Consider the following 16,158-nt stretch of genomic DNA (forward strand, 5'->3'; position numbering starts at 1 on the left):
ATTAATAAATAATTAGAAGTCAGTTAAATTTTGTTATCTGTTGGAAACATCGTTTCAGTTAAAAACTAAACAAAATATATACCTGTTCTCTGCTCACCTATGTGTTTGCTTCTAAGGGGTTGAAAACTACTCAACTTACTTTTCGCAGCTAATGCTAACTCTATGAAGAAAATGACAGTTTTTGGTACAAATATTGCTGCAAACTAAGCTCATTAGCTTGTCTTATTAACGCTGCTACATAACTAATTACACTGAAACTGAGTTAACTGGAGTTCGCCACATCTTTTTTTTTACTTCAGAGATTAGTTTACAGCCTGATTTGTATATTTTGATCACCTATAATTTCAAACTCTAGTTTCTAGTACCACTTGATTTGTATATTTTGGGCACCTAGAATTGAAAGATTTATTTCCTAGAACCGCTTGATTTGTATATTTTGCGTAACTAGACTTTCAAACTATAGTTTCAAGTACTTCTTGATTTGTATATTTTGATCACCTATAATTGCAAACTCTAGTACCACTTGATTTGTATATTTTTGAGCATCTAGAATTGAAAGCTTTATTTCCTAGTACCGCTTGATTTATATATTTTGCGTAACTGGACTTTCAAACTATAGTTTCAAGTACTTCTTGATTTGTATATTTTGATCACCTATAATTGAAAAATTTAGTTTGTAGTACAGCCTGTTTTGTATTTTTTTTTTTTTTTTTTTTTTTTTTTTTGAGCAGCTAGAATTGCAAACTTTTTACTTTGAGTTTATCGCAGTCTAGCCTCATTCGCCGTATTCTATATTTAATCCCATTTATTCTCAATTTATTAATTGCCATTGTTTTATAATTTTGCTAATTTCAATGCTTTTTTTTGCAATTAAAAACTGTGTACAGCTTTCTATAAAAAACATTTTACGTGATGTAAGTCATTGTTGAGTTTTACTATTTGAGAAGTAGCGTTTATTCAATCAAAAACTCGGAGTTGGCGTCAATAATGTCAAGAAAATGTTAGACCAGGATATCCGGAAGCTGCAATTCATCATTCTTGATTGGCTCAATGTTTTTTGCGTTGAGAAGGTCACGTCTTAATACAATTCCTTCAATAGCATTGTCTCTAAAGAGAACATGGAATTAAAAAAAGTACCTTTTGATGTCCGAAACTCAAATATAGCAGTGGAATCCCCCTTATAATTCGATTATAATATACTTTGTAGTTCTCTTACTGTTACAAAAATATACAGTGAATAAAATAAAACCTCTGCATCTTAAAATATTCTTCTTGGAGCTTGTATGTCCATTTAAATCTATATAAAAAAGTTTTAAGAAAAGTTAATTATCTAACGAACATGTTACTGCTATACCTCAATAGTCGTCACTGAGCACAATACCTATCTAATCTGAAGATTGATTAGGGTTAAAATGCGAAATCAAGCATTTTTCTCGTTATACCATTATTTACTTATTTGCCATTTTACCTATATATATACAATGTTACTAATCAAGTCTTCCGTTTCTGATTTGCTTCCCTTACTAATTACATTTTTAACGATTTGATTATTAAATTGATGGATTTTTAATTGATTGATTCTATCAACTAATTTGTTGATTGTTTAATTTTACTAACTTAATTCTTTAGTTATATTATCGGCAGATTAATTTGGGTGAAAGGGAGAAGTAAAGTGTTAGTCGCATTGCATCTTTATCTACCTATTTACCATTTTATCTATCTATATAGGTAATTTCACAAATTAGGTCTTCTGTTTCTCATTTCCTTTCCTTACTCCTCACAACTCCCTCTCCTCTTACTCATATCCAGCATTGTATCATTGATAATAATTATTTCCTTAATTGTAATAATATATTTGATTATTTATATTAGGAACTTCTAATAGGTTAATGATTGATTCTATCAACTAATTTGCTGATTGTTCGATTGTATCCTCTTAATTCGCTTGATATCGAGAAAAACGTAAGTAAATTTATTGTTATATTTGTACTTATTTTCACTGATATTAGATCCAGAAAGTAATAGGTAATTTGCAGATTACCGAAGTGATTTGAGAAATGAAACAATTTTCGGCACTTTAACAGTTTACCATAGTTAATCTTCATTTACCAAGGTAATCTGCAGAGTAACTAATTTTTGCCTTTCTGCTATACCTGATATGCAATTAAGATCCGTTCGCCTTCCATTCAAATCCCAAAGATGGCTGGTCGATGCGAATTCCGCATCCGGCGTGCACCGACCACAGTGCTGACGTGAAATATCCTCAGTGGTAGACGGATCATGGGTTAGAGTCCCCTTGCCACCTGGTTAACCGTGGAAGGTTCTCGTGGTCTTCCTCTCCATGTAACGCTAATGCTAATTATTTCGATCAAAAAGTCCTCCATGAAGGCAAATTTCTCCCAATACTTGATCCAGGAGTTCCCTTGTCTTCTGGATTGGGTTCAAAATTACAAAGCTACGGAGTTGAACATTAGTCGTTAACTCAAAATTCTGTTCAACGACGGTTATAAAATATAAAATTAAATTAATGACTCATGGTGAGGGCTATTTATTTTTAAACCGACGGTGTGAGAAACATTTGATTAAGAAGGTTTTGATTTTAACACCATAGAATGTACTCTGTAACTTCTTATTGCTTGAAGTTTTATTTTCAGAAGTTCAGCCTACGATAACACCTTTTTACCTATTATTTTGAATTCTTAAAATATATTTCGTATCACGTTTAAATATATGTTTTCTTTTAAATGATGCTTTCGGATAAAGCTGAGACCTTGTCAATAGGACATGATCGGGTACAGGCTATATCAACTCAAAATCCCACGAAAATTTAATCACTGCAATTGTAAAAAGATGGGCACATAAAATCTTAATGCAGAGAAAAGCATAATCAAAATTACATTTTGTTTGATTTCTGTTCTTGAATCCTACCAACAAACATAATTTATCAAAAGCAAAAAAAAAATACTTTAAATTTAAAACTATATATCATCTTCGATTTTTTTTAAATCAACTATTTGCTTCTCAGTGTAGAAAGTTCATTGAACTTATTTAATGCTATTAAATAAATATTTCAGTTGGAAAAAAATTTTATTACTTTGATTATGTACCTGATAGTCTATCTCAGTTAGAATAAAAATCCAAGCAGTTTTATTCTCGCAGCTATTAGGGGAAAAAAAGAAACTAATGATGCCGTTTTCTGCAACTTTCCTCAAAATAATGTTTATAGACTTTGTAGGGAATTACTGAGGGAGCTCTAGCTCTATCTAAGCTCCATAGAATAGGCGGCAATAGACAGTGAATTTCCGAATAAGTTATTTCATAGTTTTTTATAAACTATAACTTCTTAATAAACATAATTAATTTGATACTTAAGCAATTGCTATAGTGCATAGTATTTTTTTAGATTTTAATAATGAGTGCAACAATTTCTTACTCCACCAATAACATTTAAAGAATTTCGGGCAATAAAATGATTTTACATTTTAAAGTTGCTCCTCTTAGTATTGTTTTCAGATAGGAAGTACTTAAAGTTAGTTTTGGGGATTTCCTGTATGTAACAGCACCATACATGCATCAAACCAACCAGTAATAGATAACAACACAATCAAGTATATTGTGTTTTGAAAGTGGTACAATTTGTAATATTTTAATTATTTTTTAATTTCAATTGCATAACCAAATAATTCAATTATAGTTTTAGTTATGTATTCCAGTGTTGCATACTTAAAAGTTTGTAACATTTTACATCAGTAAGAGTAATTATCAGTGATTTTTTTTTCCTTCAAAATTTCCTCGTGTTTCGTGTGGGAAATATTTTATTTTATTCAAATTATCTGTAAAAGCAATACTTACTTGAAAATTATATTTCATAAAATAAAATTAAATTTCATAAATATAATAAGCCACATTTTCCGAAGATGCCATTTTCACTCCTGCTAACTCTTAGTTTTCGGATGGGTGAAAAATTCCGGAATCTCAACTAGGTAACGCATTGCACAGAAACATCTTATCGCTTACATGGAAATCATGACACCTTAACCCGCTATTTAAAACTGATCTCCAGAACAATTTGAAATTTAACTTGTCAGCATTTCGTCCCAAACCCTTTAATTGAAAGACGAACCAGCAGACTTACAAAATAAATATGTTTGTATCACTATTAATGTCTATGCACTGTTAGTATTTTACACTCGTTAGCTAATCGTTGGATTGTTATATGTACGCAGAGAGAGTGACGATGTTAATGTTTCAGTGTATTACGTCCACTTCATAAGTGCAAAACGTAGTAGATTTTGTAAAATCCAGTTGAGAGGACTCAGTACGCTCAGACATTGACGTCACGTCTTCTGCGCAAGCGCAAAACGTAGATTTAAAGTTCGTTTAATTGTTTATTGCGAACCCACCTTAAGAAATGTATTACTTTGGAAGTAGTATAAGCAATCAAAAAAAGTTTTGATTTTTTTTTCAATTTAGACAAGGGTTTATTTCTGGAATCAACAATAGTTCATTTTATTTGTTGAAAGAAGATGAAACTATCATATTACGTTATTATTTCATAATTGGACATAAATAAATTGTTTTGTTTTTTTTTCATCTTTGCATTTATTCAATTAAATAAAATGTATGTTTTTCTAAACAAAATACATTTTTATTTATTTAGTAATATAACCGTCGATAACCTAATTTTAAATAGAATACTCTTTTAAGAAAAATTGTGAAAAGGAAAAACTTTTGCGTAGCGTAGCTAATATTTATCATAATAAATCAAAACAAAAAAGAAAGAAAATGCACATTCTTCTTAAAGAATATTTCAATTCGTTCTCACTTTATGAATAATCAATCAGTCATACTAGACGTGTGGCTAATGATAGATAAATATTCTCTTCACATCATAAAATGTGTAAAACTTAAAATAAAAAATTTTGCCGAAGTTTACTTAAAGTATTCTTATGATGTATAATTTAAGAATACATCTGGTACTTAATATTTATCATATTCTTAAAAGTAATATTTGTCTCATATCAATTAGTTTTAATTAAAGCTTCATACTAATTCCTTTATTTTTTTTATCTCGTAACATATTTAAGCGTTAAAATGATTAATAACTGATTGTCAGCTAGGCACGTATTACACATAATTGCATAAATCTTAGTACATACGACGTGCATCTTAGGTACAACTGACATGTTAATTAATGAACTCGGCATTTAAAATAACTGATTGTAAATCTAAAGAGAACGCATCTTTTTTTCCTTACTCTACAGATCTTTGATAGTAAAATTATAATTTTATAACCATATGTTCCGCATATCAATATATTATTTAAATCCAGTGCATTTTGCTTATTAGCATATTTAATAAAATGAATATTTTTGTAAAAGCTTTTGAATAATTCTACATACGTCTCACATAATTTATTTTTTTTTTGTTTTAAATGAAAGTATTCTCAGAAAATTCCTATCCCGTTGCTCAATATTACTCGATTTTCCAACATATAATTAACTGTTGCTTAACTTTACCTTATCTGATTAAAGAATCATGGAATAAATCTTGTAGAAACTATGTATTAGGGGAATAAGAATATATGTATATACTTTTTCAAAACTTACTATTGTTTAAAATATATATCCTTTAGTAGAATCCAGTACTTTTACGAAATATTTATTCGCTGATTTTCCTATATAGAAGTACAAACCTACCCTGACTGTATATGGCAAAAGCAACTTAAAATAAATAGTATGGGAATAATGTTTCATGAAAATAAATTTGTATTTGTATTAGTTCACTGGCAATATCATTTACAAAAGATATTCACTGAAGATTTTAGTCATTTTTCGTAATATGTATTTGACGATTTCCTACACAAAAGTATATACATAACCTCACTGTATCGCCAAAATATAATGAAAGAAATGCTAAGAGCACAATGTATCAAGGGAATAAGAATTTTCATTTACTTCAGAACTTTTTTCACCGGATATATTGTGGATGTGATATTTCGTCTCCGAGAATTTATTGAGAAAAGTTCAAGTATTTGTAATATGAATTAATTGCTAATAATAATAATAACTTTTGTTTTAAAACTTGAAAAAAAAACTAATTTCAAATGGAGGTTGAAACTCTAGTATCATGGAATAAATCTAAAGAAAACAATGTATCAAGGGAATAATAATTTATTTTTTTATTTTAAAACTTTTTCACTTTTTATGCAGTCGATTTGACATTTTGTCTCCGTGAATTTGTTGAGAAAAGTAGAAGTATTTGTGCACCTGGAAATATGCCCTTTAACGTACCCGAAGGAAAAAAATGGATCATTTGCTAATAATGATAATAACTTTTGTTTTAAAACTTGAAAAAAGCTCATTTCTTATGGAGGTTGAACCTTTATTATCATGGAATAAATCTAAAGAAAGCAATGTGTCAAAGGAATAATAATTTTTTATTTATTTCGAAACTTTTTCACTTGTTATGCAGTCGATTTGACATTTTGTCTCCGTGAATTTAAGGGGACAAAATGCGAGTACTTTTGTATGTAATGTGTCATAAAATGAACCCGAAAGAAAAACATTTTTCAATTGCTATCAATGATAATAAATTTAGTTTTAAGACTTCCAAAAAAAATTTTCATTCCTTATGGAAGTTGGACCTCTAGTATTCAGTCATTGTCAACAATACGGTGGGCGGAAAAAGAACCTTTTTGGTCTTGAACTCAATGCCCTGAATTAATTTGACGATAATTTGTGGCGACAGCAGATAGAATGCATAATTCTTTTGCGTAATGGTGTTCAATAGACATAATAAATTTTCACTTCCTTATTATTCAATCCTTTGTTGAGTCATGGTGTAAAAAGATCTACCTAGAGAACGTCCAGAACATCGTATTTCACAGACCACAATTCCGATTAGACAGTCACTGTATTGAAAATAAAGAGTTAAATCAGAACTCGAATTTCTTCTTTTTTTAAACCATTTCCTGTAATATTAGGTGATTGCAAAGTTTGTGGCCAATCTGGATTAGTAAGAAGAACTTTAAAAATAGCTTTAAATCAAGTTGGTGCGTCGTTCAGATTTTAGAAAAATGCGACTAACGAATAATCAAATATAAGTAAAATAATGAGAGAAAGTCATAAAAATTACGGAAGGTTCATTGAAAAGTTAATATTGTTTCTTATGTATAAAAATGTATTTTAAATTAGCTGTTATACTGGACAAATTTTGGGGAGATTTCCGTATCGTGATCTGTGGCAAAATAATCGCCAAGTCTTGGAAACTTCCGGGCAGTGACCCGCGAGAAACTAAAAAAAAAAAAAAAACATCACAGAAAGGGACTAACTCGAAAGGTATAACTCGTAGCCACCCCCGGGCAAACATCAACATGTTTTTTTAAAAACATTTGCAAGTTTAAAATCTATTTGGCATCTTGGCGATTGTACTTGGCGAGACAGATCACGATATGGAAATATCCCCCAAATCTCCGTGCCACGAACTTCAATATCCTTAGTTTTTTTTTTTTTAATTTTAATTCCCTATGCATTTGGTGTTCAAATACTGTAGACTTTCAATTAACCGTAATCTGATAATCCGGAGTGATCAAAAAATGTTATCAAGTAATATAACTTCTTCCATAATCGAAAGAAAATATCCCTTTCTTTTCTCTTTTTCATTACCAAACTTAGATTATAAGATAGTTTTATGTTGATAACTTGAGTTCTTATGGTCATTTAAGTTAGGTGATTGTGTAGCTTTTTGAATCTCCCGTATTTTTAAATCACCGAAACGAACTCAAAAATTATAATAATGAAATTCATTTATAAGGAATGTTAAATAAAACAGTTTGCATTAAATTAACAGTTGCCCTATCCAAAGCACAATAAATGACATTGCCAAAAGTAGTATGCATTTTTCTTTTAAAAACACCGGTATTTATAACACCGGTGAAGAGGAGAAAGCTACCGAAAGCCGTAAAAAATAATTGAATGACAAAATCCTATAGTAAATATGACATTTACAGAGATATAATTTATCATAACTCGTAAAATCACTTCGAAATAAGCTATCGATATTTAATTATATAGCAGTAAGCATTAGATAGAGCAATAATTATAGAGTTATCTTTTTTTAACATTCGACTAAGGTTCCTTAAACACCATTCCCATGATCGTAATTATTTTTTATAAACCTATTATTTATTGTTATTTTCTTAATTTAGAACTAATTTATGATTGAACTTTAAAACAATCAGTTTTTCTATTTATTTTTTATGGTAAATAGTTAGGGTAAAGAGAAAAAGTAAAAATTTCATTCGTTTCACATTTTAAGTATCCATACTTTAGTGTAAGGTTTCCAGACTATATGTCGCGACCCAAATTTGAGCCGAGGGATTTTCTGCAGTAGATCTTCGAAATCTCGCGGGAAATAGATATTAAAACATTAGTTTTTTTTATACATGTTTTCTTCTTTTTTTTACATATATTCCTTTTTTTTTTAAATAAATTTTTTATTTTTTTTTTTTTTATTTTTGTAAAATAGTAATGTTGAAACATAAACACGAGATTTAGTTTATGACTATTATCATTCGTTTTCTTCTGTATTTTGTATAGAATATCGAATATTTACAAAATAATGTTTATCTTAAAAGACAATTTCGTTTCCCGTATAAATAGGGAATTTAAGAACTAGGAACTCCTGGTTTAGTGTTAAGCTGAATTTTCAAATGGATTTAAATTATTGTTTTGTCAAGGCCCTGCTTTGCAATCTTTGTAAGAAGCTTACATCCCATCACTTTTATTCAAATTTTGACTATTTGTTGACCCGCATTATAATTAAAGGCCTTATTTGAATATTTTTCCAACTTCTTCTTTGTTCAGTTTGAGATAGATATAGTTCTTTAAAATCTATTTAAGGTATTGTGTTTATATCTAGTTTTAAAATGTGATTGGATAGACTTGTAAAAACATGTACGTAATAATAACTAGGTTTTTCTTTGTTCAAATGAGGCTTTTAATTAAAGTTTCGTCGGCCCAAACTTTTGATTTAGCAATTATTGTATTTTATTCAAAAATACAAAAAATATTTTTTTAAAAATAAAATTCGGATTTTTAATTAAAATAATCTAGCATTTCTATTTCGAAATGAAGAGGGATCCTTGAACTCTACCCCTTCCAACTCAATGGGTTTACCATTTCGTGCGCATGTATTACGTTTCCTCTATTTCTAGTAAATTTTTCATACTACACCACAATCAATATTTTTTGACGTTAAATTTAGAGTATGACAACATTATCAAGGAATTTTTTATCAATAAAACAATAAAGATGTTGAGGATTTATTTCCAACTGTCCGTTACTTTATTCCAGCTTAATGTAGGCAAGCAATTATATATTAGAATCATAAACTGCTTTAATGAAGAATCAAATATGATAAATAATAAAATCTTTTATTTTTGCAAATATGGAGTTTTATCAAAATAAAATTTAATCATCATTTTTAATATACTTACGATACATTCATGTACATTTTTAGTAACAGTCAGTTGGATATGAATGATATCCAACTGACCGTTATTCTATTCTAGTATAATATAGACAAGCAATTATATATTAAAATCATAAACTGCTTTAATGAAGAATCAAATATGATAAATAATAAAAATCTTTTATTTTTGCAATTATGGAGCTTCTTCAAAATATAAATTAATAAACATTTTTAATACACATATGACTTACTAAATAAGAAATTTTATAATTGACCCGGAGGGTGTGGCTGCAGGAGCAAGCCCAACAGCACACTTCCTTCCATCAAGAAATCAAAAATTCTCTGACGGTCATTATTTTATGAACAGCTTACCCAATTCTGAGTTTACGACTATCAATGCTGAACTCAGTAACCTTGTAATTTTAAACCCAACCCACAACGCAAGGGAACTCTTGTATCAAGCATTAGGACAGAACTGTTTGATAGAACCAGGCCGCATTTGTGTTGCATATAGAGGAAAACTACGAAAGTCTCCCACTGTTATCCCGGTGGCAAGGTGATTGTAACCCATGATTCGTCTACCATTGCCGATACTTTACATCAAAACTATGCTCGGTATGAGAAGGGAGCAGAATTTGTATCAACCAGCCATCACTAGGATTCGAACCTGGGACGCCTTATTGGAAGGCAAACGATTTATCCCGAGCCGAAACTGCAAAATTAAATTGGTTTGATAAAAATCAAAAATTTCTAATAGAATTTTTAAAAACTCCAGTAATAAAAAAACGTTCTATCCCTTGACGCTCTAACCCTAAACGCTCTAACCCGAAAATGGACAAAGCTTAACCAAACAAGCATTCGAAAAACAGCCCGTGAGGACACGCAATGTTCTGTACCATATATGTAAAAACCACTCACACATGGAATGGAATAAGCTATTAAGTAGAAATAAACATTTTTTTAATATAAAAAAGCACTTTGTAAAAAAATGATTCATTCATAAATATTTTTATTCCAATCTGGCGTTATCCCAAAATAAATTGTCCGCCTCGTTAATTTTTCTTCTTAATTATGCCAAACAGTACATCGGTTTTGTTATAAACATACTGAAACAAAAGCATCAGTGTCGTTTTTTATGTCTTTTTCATTGCACAGCTAATATGAGTTGGCGATAAATTTTTCCGAGAAGAGTCACTCCAAAACTCACTTTCAGAGGATGATTGAATACTCAAACAGCAACCTAAATATTTTTCTTTATTTTACCCGGAAGTTGTCTAACAGCTTAAGAAGAATGATACTAGTTTACTTATAAAACGTTGTTAATTCTGAAAGTACTTGCTGCAAGCAAAATTAATCAAAAATCATTCATCTTCTAATTATAAATAATGAATCATGCGTCTGGTAATAATCAATAAAAGTGTTCTTTAATAAATATAATAAACTTTTTCTTGATAGTTATTCATTTTTAAAATTATTTCTTTTTTTTAAGACTCCGGTTAATTGCAAAGTTAGAAAAAAATTTTAAGTAAACACCAGAGTATAATTAAAAAATAATGGTTCAAATTTTAACAGGATGAAAAATATTTTACTCATTCTAAATTTTTATTTATTTTATGAAATGGAAAACAGGAGATTTTATATTCATACAAATTTTAAAATAAAAAATAGTGATATTTATATAGGGTGTTTGAACTCAAAATTTTTGTTACAACAAAACGGTTAACGCTTAAAAAATTGTTTCTGCAGCAAAATCATGTGTCAGGGTATAAATTTTTCTTTTTAGAAATCCTGATGTTGTGTCAATTTTTTTTAACAAATAGCACAGCAGATAAAAGAACGCCGAAATGAAAGAAAAATATTTGAAAATACAATTTGAAAATTTCGAAATCTTCTAATAAATGAAAAACCCATTGAAAATTTTCGATGTGTACTGCATCAGCTGCAAACCAAATAACATTCTAAAAACCAGACTACTGAGCAAAAGATTAACTACACACAAATACTCGAATTCGCTATCATTTATCAGAACTCGAACCCACTATCATAAACCCTCATAATACATGATGAAACAATCTATGCATGCATCAGAAAGCAGCGCCATCTGTCAAAAGATTTTAGGCTTCTCACATAAAATTGGAAGAATTATTTTTATTTTTATGTTTTAAACTTTACCGTTTTCCAGCAACGATTTTGAAAACCGTTAATATAATTTACAAAACTTTGAATATAAATAGTTGCACGAAGTAAACATGCGGATCCCTCTTTTTATTGATATTACGGCATTCAAATTTTATTATAAAACTAGTATTTCAATTCGCTTGAATCAATGGATGATAAATAAAACATACAATCGCTTTTGAGCATTAACTTTAAAGAAACATCGGTCTAAAGAATATTTGGAAATAGCCCACTAAGAAAGTGTGATGAGTTAAATGAAAAATCCAGCTTTCTTGCAAATCACATTCTTGTCATTTTGCAATGCACGGGGCTAATTGGGAATGCTTCCAATATTTTCCAAACAATCTAACATATTTTAAGTTTCTTAAATAAGCTCAGATAGATATTTTTAGACTATTTGAAATGATCCGAGATAGATACTTTAAAACTTGTAAGTAATTATACCATTCATTGTTTTCTAAGCTTTATTTGTTTCTAATTATTTAAACGGTATCTGCGGCCGTTTTCAACGAGAAGCAAATACCTTTAAAATAATTTAAAAATGGATCAATCATTGCTCAATAAACCTGACTAACAAAGCCTCAATGCCCCGGCATTTTTTAAGGTTATTATTGAGGTTTATAACAATATTATTATGGAGAGATTCTGGAGCGATATTCTGTTATTATTCATTTTGATAATCGATAATTTTTAAATCCACTGCATGAAAAAAAAATTGTTTGCAATATAATATAATATAAAAATAAACGTAATATAAGAGTTTGTACCATAAAAATAACACAATTTTTGTATATTTCATTTTATTAAGAAATAGTTACGGAAAATCATAATTCTTTGAATAAAACTGCGAAAAGAAAATTTATAACATTGGCGTGCTCATAAAGTTGTTAGTCACTTACTAGTTTGTGTTTCCTCAATTAGTTAAGTAGGTCAATTAACAATGTCATCATAAAATGTCATCATAAAATGCATGTAAATATTTATTTTTAGACAGTAATATTGTGTAAACACTACGATGCAATAATGTAACAAATTTCACTTATCGTTTCTAACTTCATAGCTGTTACACGTTTGAAATTTTGAATTCAATTTTAGTTTTCGTTTCTTAAATGTTGCTAAGATTTGAGATTTTCACCAGAAATATTTTTAGTTATTTTATGTTTAATGTCTGAAATTCGAAACTGGTAATTTTTGTTAATTTAAAGTTAGAATATTTTTTTTCGTTAATTTGTGGGACCGAACCATCTACAGATCTGAATGCATTACAAAGGATGGTTCACGGCCGGATTAAGCGCACGCGGGGCCCTAGGCCATTCGAATTTTTGGGGCCCTTAGATTAAATTTTTTTCTCGTATATTTTTTTTATTTATTCAAATATAAAAGTATTTATATATCTTTTCATTTAAGAAAGCATATTTAAAATTAAAATAAATAATAATAAATTAAATTTTACTTTATTTTATTAAATTAGAACTAAAAAATAATCATAACATTTCGAAAAAATTTGAAAAATCATTGTTTTTATTAATTTTTTTAAATTTATTTTCAAAAAATCCATTTTAAGGGGGCCCCTAATCATTGGGGGCCCCTGACCATGGCCTAGTCTGGCCTAATGGATAATCTGGCCCTGCGATGGTTCACTGTCTTTCAAAAAAAAAAATTTTTTTTTTAGCATATTGAAGTAGTATAGTTGAAAAATAATGATTGCAGTAGTACAGTAGGCAAAAATAAAAAATGGAAGTAAAAAATCGACCATCCTAAATAAATTTTGATCTAATGATCTGATATAAACGTTCTAGGACTCAATCTTAAAGGCTCGAGGGGGTGACTTCAAATATGCTAATTAATTTGTGCCGACGATACTTTAAAATGCGAAATCAAGCAGAAAACTGTACTTTCTCTGAATAAACATTATTTTTTTTCGACGGATTCAGATTTCTGTCTCCCAAAATATAGGGGTTTAGACGAAATTTAGGAATTATGGTCCCCATAGTTTGATCAGGAGAGCGGTCCAACGCTTGGACCCCTGAAGAGCTAATTTCAGTTTTTGAGTATTTTTCCATATCTCGCGAATTTTTTAAGATAATTGAAACCTTTATGCACACAATCATAAAATTCGCTTATCCTAAGATAATTCTATGTAAAAATAATTTTTAGTAAATATTTATTGTTTTTTATTACTTATAATAGTCGAAATTTATTACTAATAATGGTCGAAAAATTTCAAATTGTTAGATACCCAGTTTTTTACATCATTTTAAAGAATGGTATGACAAAATACAAATTTTGAGCAAAATCGGTCGAATAGTTCTTCAGAAATCGAATTTTAAAAATGCGCGTTTTTTCAAAATTTGATATTTGAGATATGGCGAAATGCATAAAAAGTCAAATTAACAGTAAGGAGTCCAAATTTTGAACCACTCTCCTTAGCAAACATTTATACTAATAATTCTCAGTTTGCGGCTACACATATTTTAAGGGTCAGAAATCCATATCCTTTGAAATTTATCCAAATCTTTCGCAATTTCTGGGGTCATAAAAACTTGCAAAAAATGGGAATGATGCATTGACTTTGATAATACTGAAAGAAAACACAAATAATTAAATTCGAAAAGGATAAAACTTCTTTGAAAAAGAAGGATAAAACTTCTTTGATTTCTGCGCTAAGAAGCAGCAGAAATTTCAGAAAAAAGTATCAATAAAAGAAACGAAGGAAATAAAAATAAAAATATGACCACCGAAGCCGACGTCTTCATTGGGTACCGGCCTCGGTAGTCATTAAAAACAAAACCATTTCTAATTGAGCGAGAAGCAAATGCTTAAAATATCTCCCTCAGTACCCCGATGGTTTTGTATAGAGGTCCAGGAAAAACAAGATACATTCAAAATAATTAACAAATTAAGAAAAGAAACTCAATCAAAATCATCAGAAAAATAAAAACTCACTAAGTCACAGGTCAAGCATCAACTTCAAAAGCAAGTAGAAGAAAAGAAAACACTAAAAACTGAAAAAACAACGCCCCCTATTATAATGCGCAGAAGAAGTTTAAAATGAAATGGAAAAGGTCAGGAGAAAGAAATACATTGGTACTGGACTTTGATAATTTTCATATAAGTGGAAAAATTTTGCCAAATTAATGCTTGTTTAGTTCAATAACTTTTAAAATATTTTAGTAATTTGTCCATTCTAAAGCCCAGATAATTCCTTACAGAAGATGGTAAATATAATATAAAATTATAGCCTTGCTTCAAGTGTAAAACATTTCAACTGTGACTTAATTTTACTAGTCTAAAGAACTTCGAAAAACCATGTTTAAACGTATGAAATATAACATTTCGGACTGGACCTTTAAAAACGTTCACTACAACTGTGTGTTCACTATATCTGGAGTTCATTATAGCGGGGTAAATATGCATAATAACGTAAAAATTAAATCATTTAGTATGGCAGATAATTGTTAAAATGTTTCTATATTTTATGGGATAAAATGTATTAACTTATTTAACATATTTTTTTTTTTACTTTGCAAGTGGAATGACACAAATGTTTGGGGTCGTACAGGCAAATCAGGCTTTTATGAAACTCAACTTGACATCCAATGCATATTGAAAAAATTTAACTATTTCTTACTTATAAATTAACCGTAGGCCATTTTAGCAATTGCTTAGCAAATAGATTTCTAAATTTAAAAAAAATTGTTTATAAATTAATATTTTACGATATAATTACTATCGATATTTATACTTCAAAAAGCAAAGCTACAAATCTTATTGTGACTTTATATTATTTTTAGATTGCACCTTCTTTTTAAGTAAACATTGTTTTAGAAAGACGCTTCCCCAAGGGCGCCGGCAGAATAATATATAAGGGGGTGCAACCCTCTTACAAACTACCCTCCCTTCCCCCCGAAAAAAAATTAAAATATTCTGCTATTACATTTTGTTTTGTTATTACATATACTTTCATCTGTTCATTTTTTCAAGATACATTTCTTCATTGTTAGCAAGATATTTAAAAAAAAGTACGAATTTCTTGTACTTGCAAATTTTGCCCAGAGGCGATCGCGCTGGCGCTGGCATAGCTACTGACTTTGAAACGCAAATAACTAAAAACAGTAGTTTCGTATACTAACGTATTTGTGCAAGATTAACATTGGTATTTATTGTGTTGATGAAGTTTTACAGTTGCGAGAAGTCAGTTTGTGTTATACACCTTTGTTAAACTGAATAACTAATAGAAAATAAAATATTATTTACATTTTATTAAATGAAATTTAAAAATATAGCTTGGATATCTGCTAAGTTTGTGAATGCTCAGTGTGCATAAGAAAAGAATCAAAGATGACTCAGAATTCATTGAAAAAGTTATAAACAGATTTGGACAGCAAACAGGACGATTACAATTCTTGTTTGATTAAACAATTTTTTAATTGTTATGTATCAATAATTACTTAATTATTTGTTTTCCACAAAAATATGTTTAATAAAAAAAATTTATAACAAAAT

At 29.1% G+C, this 16,158-nt stretch overlaps 1 long non-coding RNA gene across 3 annotated transcripts in view; it reads left to right on the top strand.

The window, feature by feature from the left end:
* The window catches only part of LOC107447262 (uncharacterized), a 164,917-nt gene that overhangs the window by 66,329 nt on the left and 82,430 nt on the right, over window positions 1-16,158 (top strand). For 2 of the 3 annotated variants that reach the window (XR_002376563.4, XR_002376562.4), the window contains exon 2: window positions 1,873-1,962. This is a non-coding gene — a long non-coding RNA (uncharacterized LOC107447262). Of the gene's footprint in view, window positions 1-1,816; window positions 1,963-16,158 lie in introns of those variants that run through there. The other variant, XR_015428691.1, reaches the window with a different exon arrangement.

Source organism: Parasteatoda tepidariorum, chromosome 8 (genome assembly GCF_982258835.1).
Source record: "Parasteatoda tepidariorum strain Cologne lab strain chromosome 8, Ptep-v5.0, whole genome shotgun sequence".
NCBI lineage: Eukaryota > Metazoa > Arthropoda > Arachnida > Araneae > Theridiidae > Parasteatoda > Parasteatoda tepidariorum.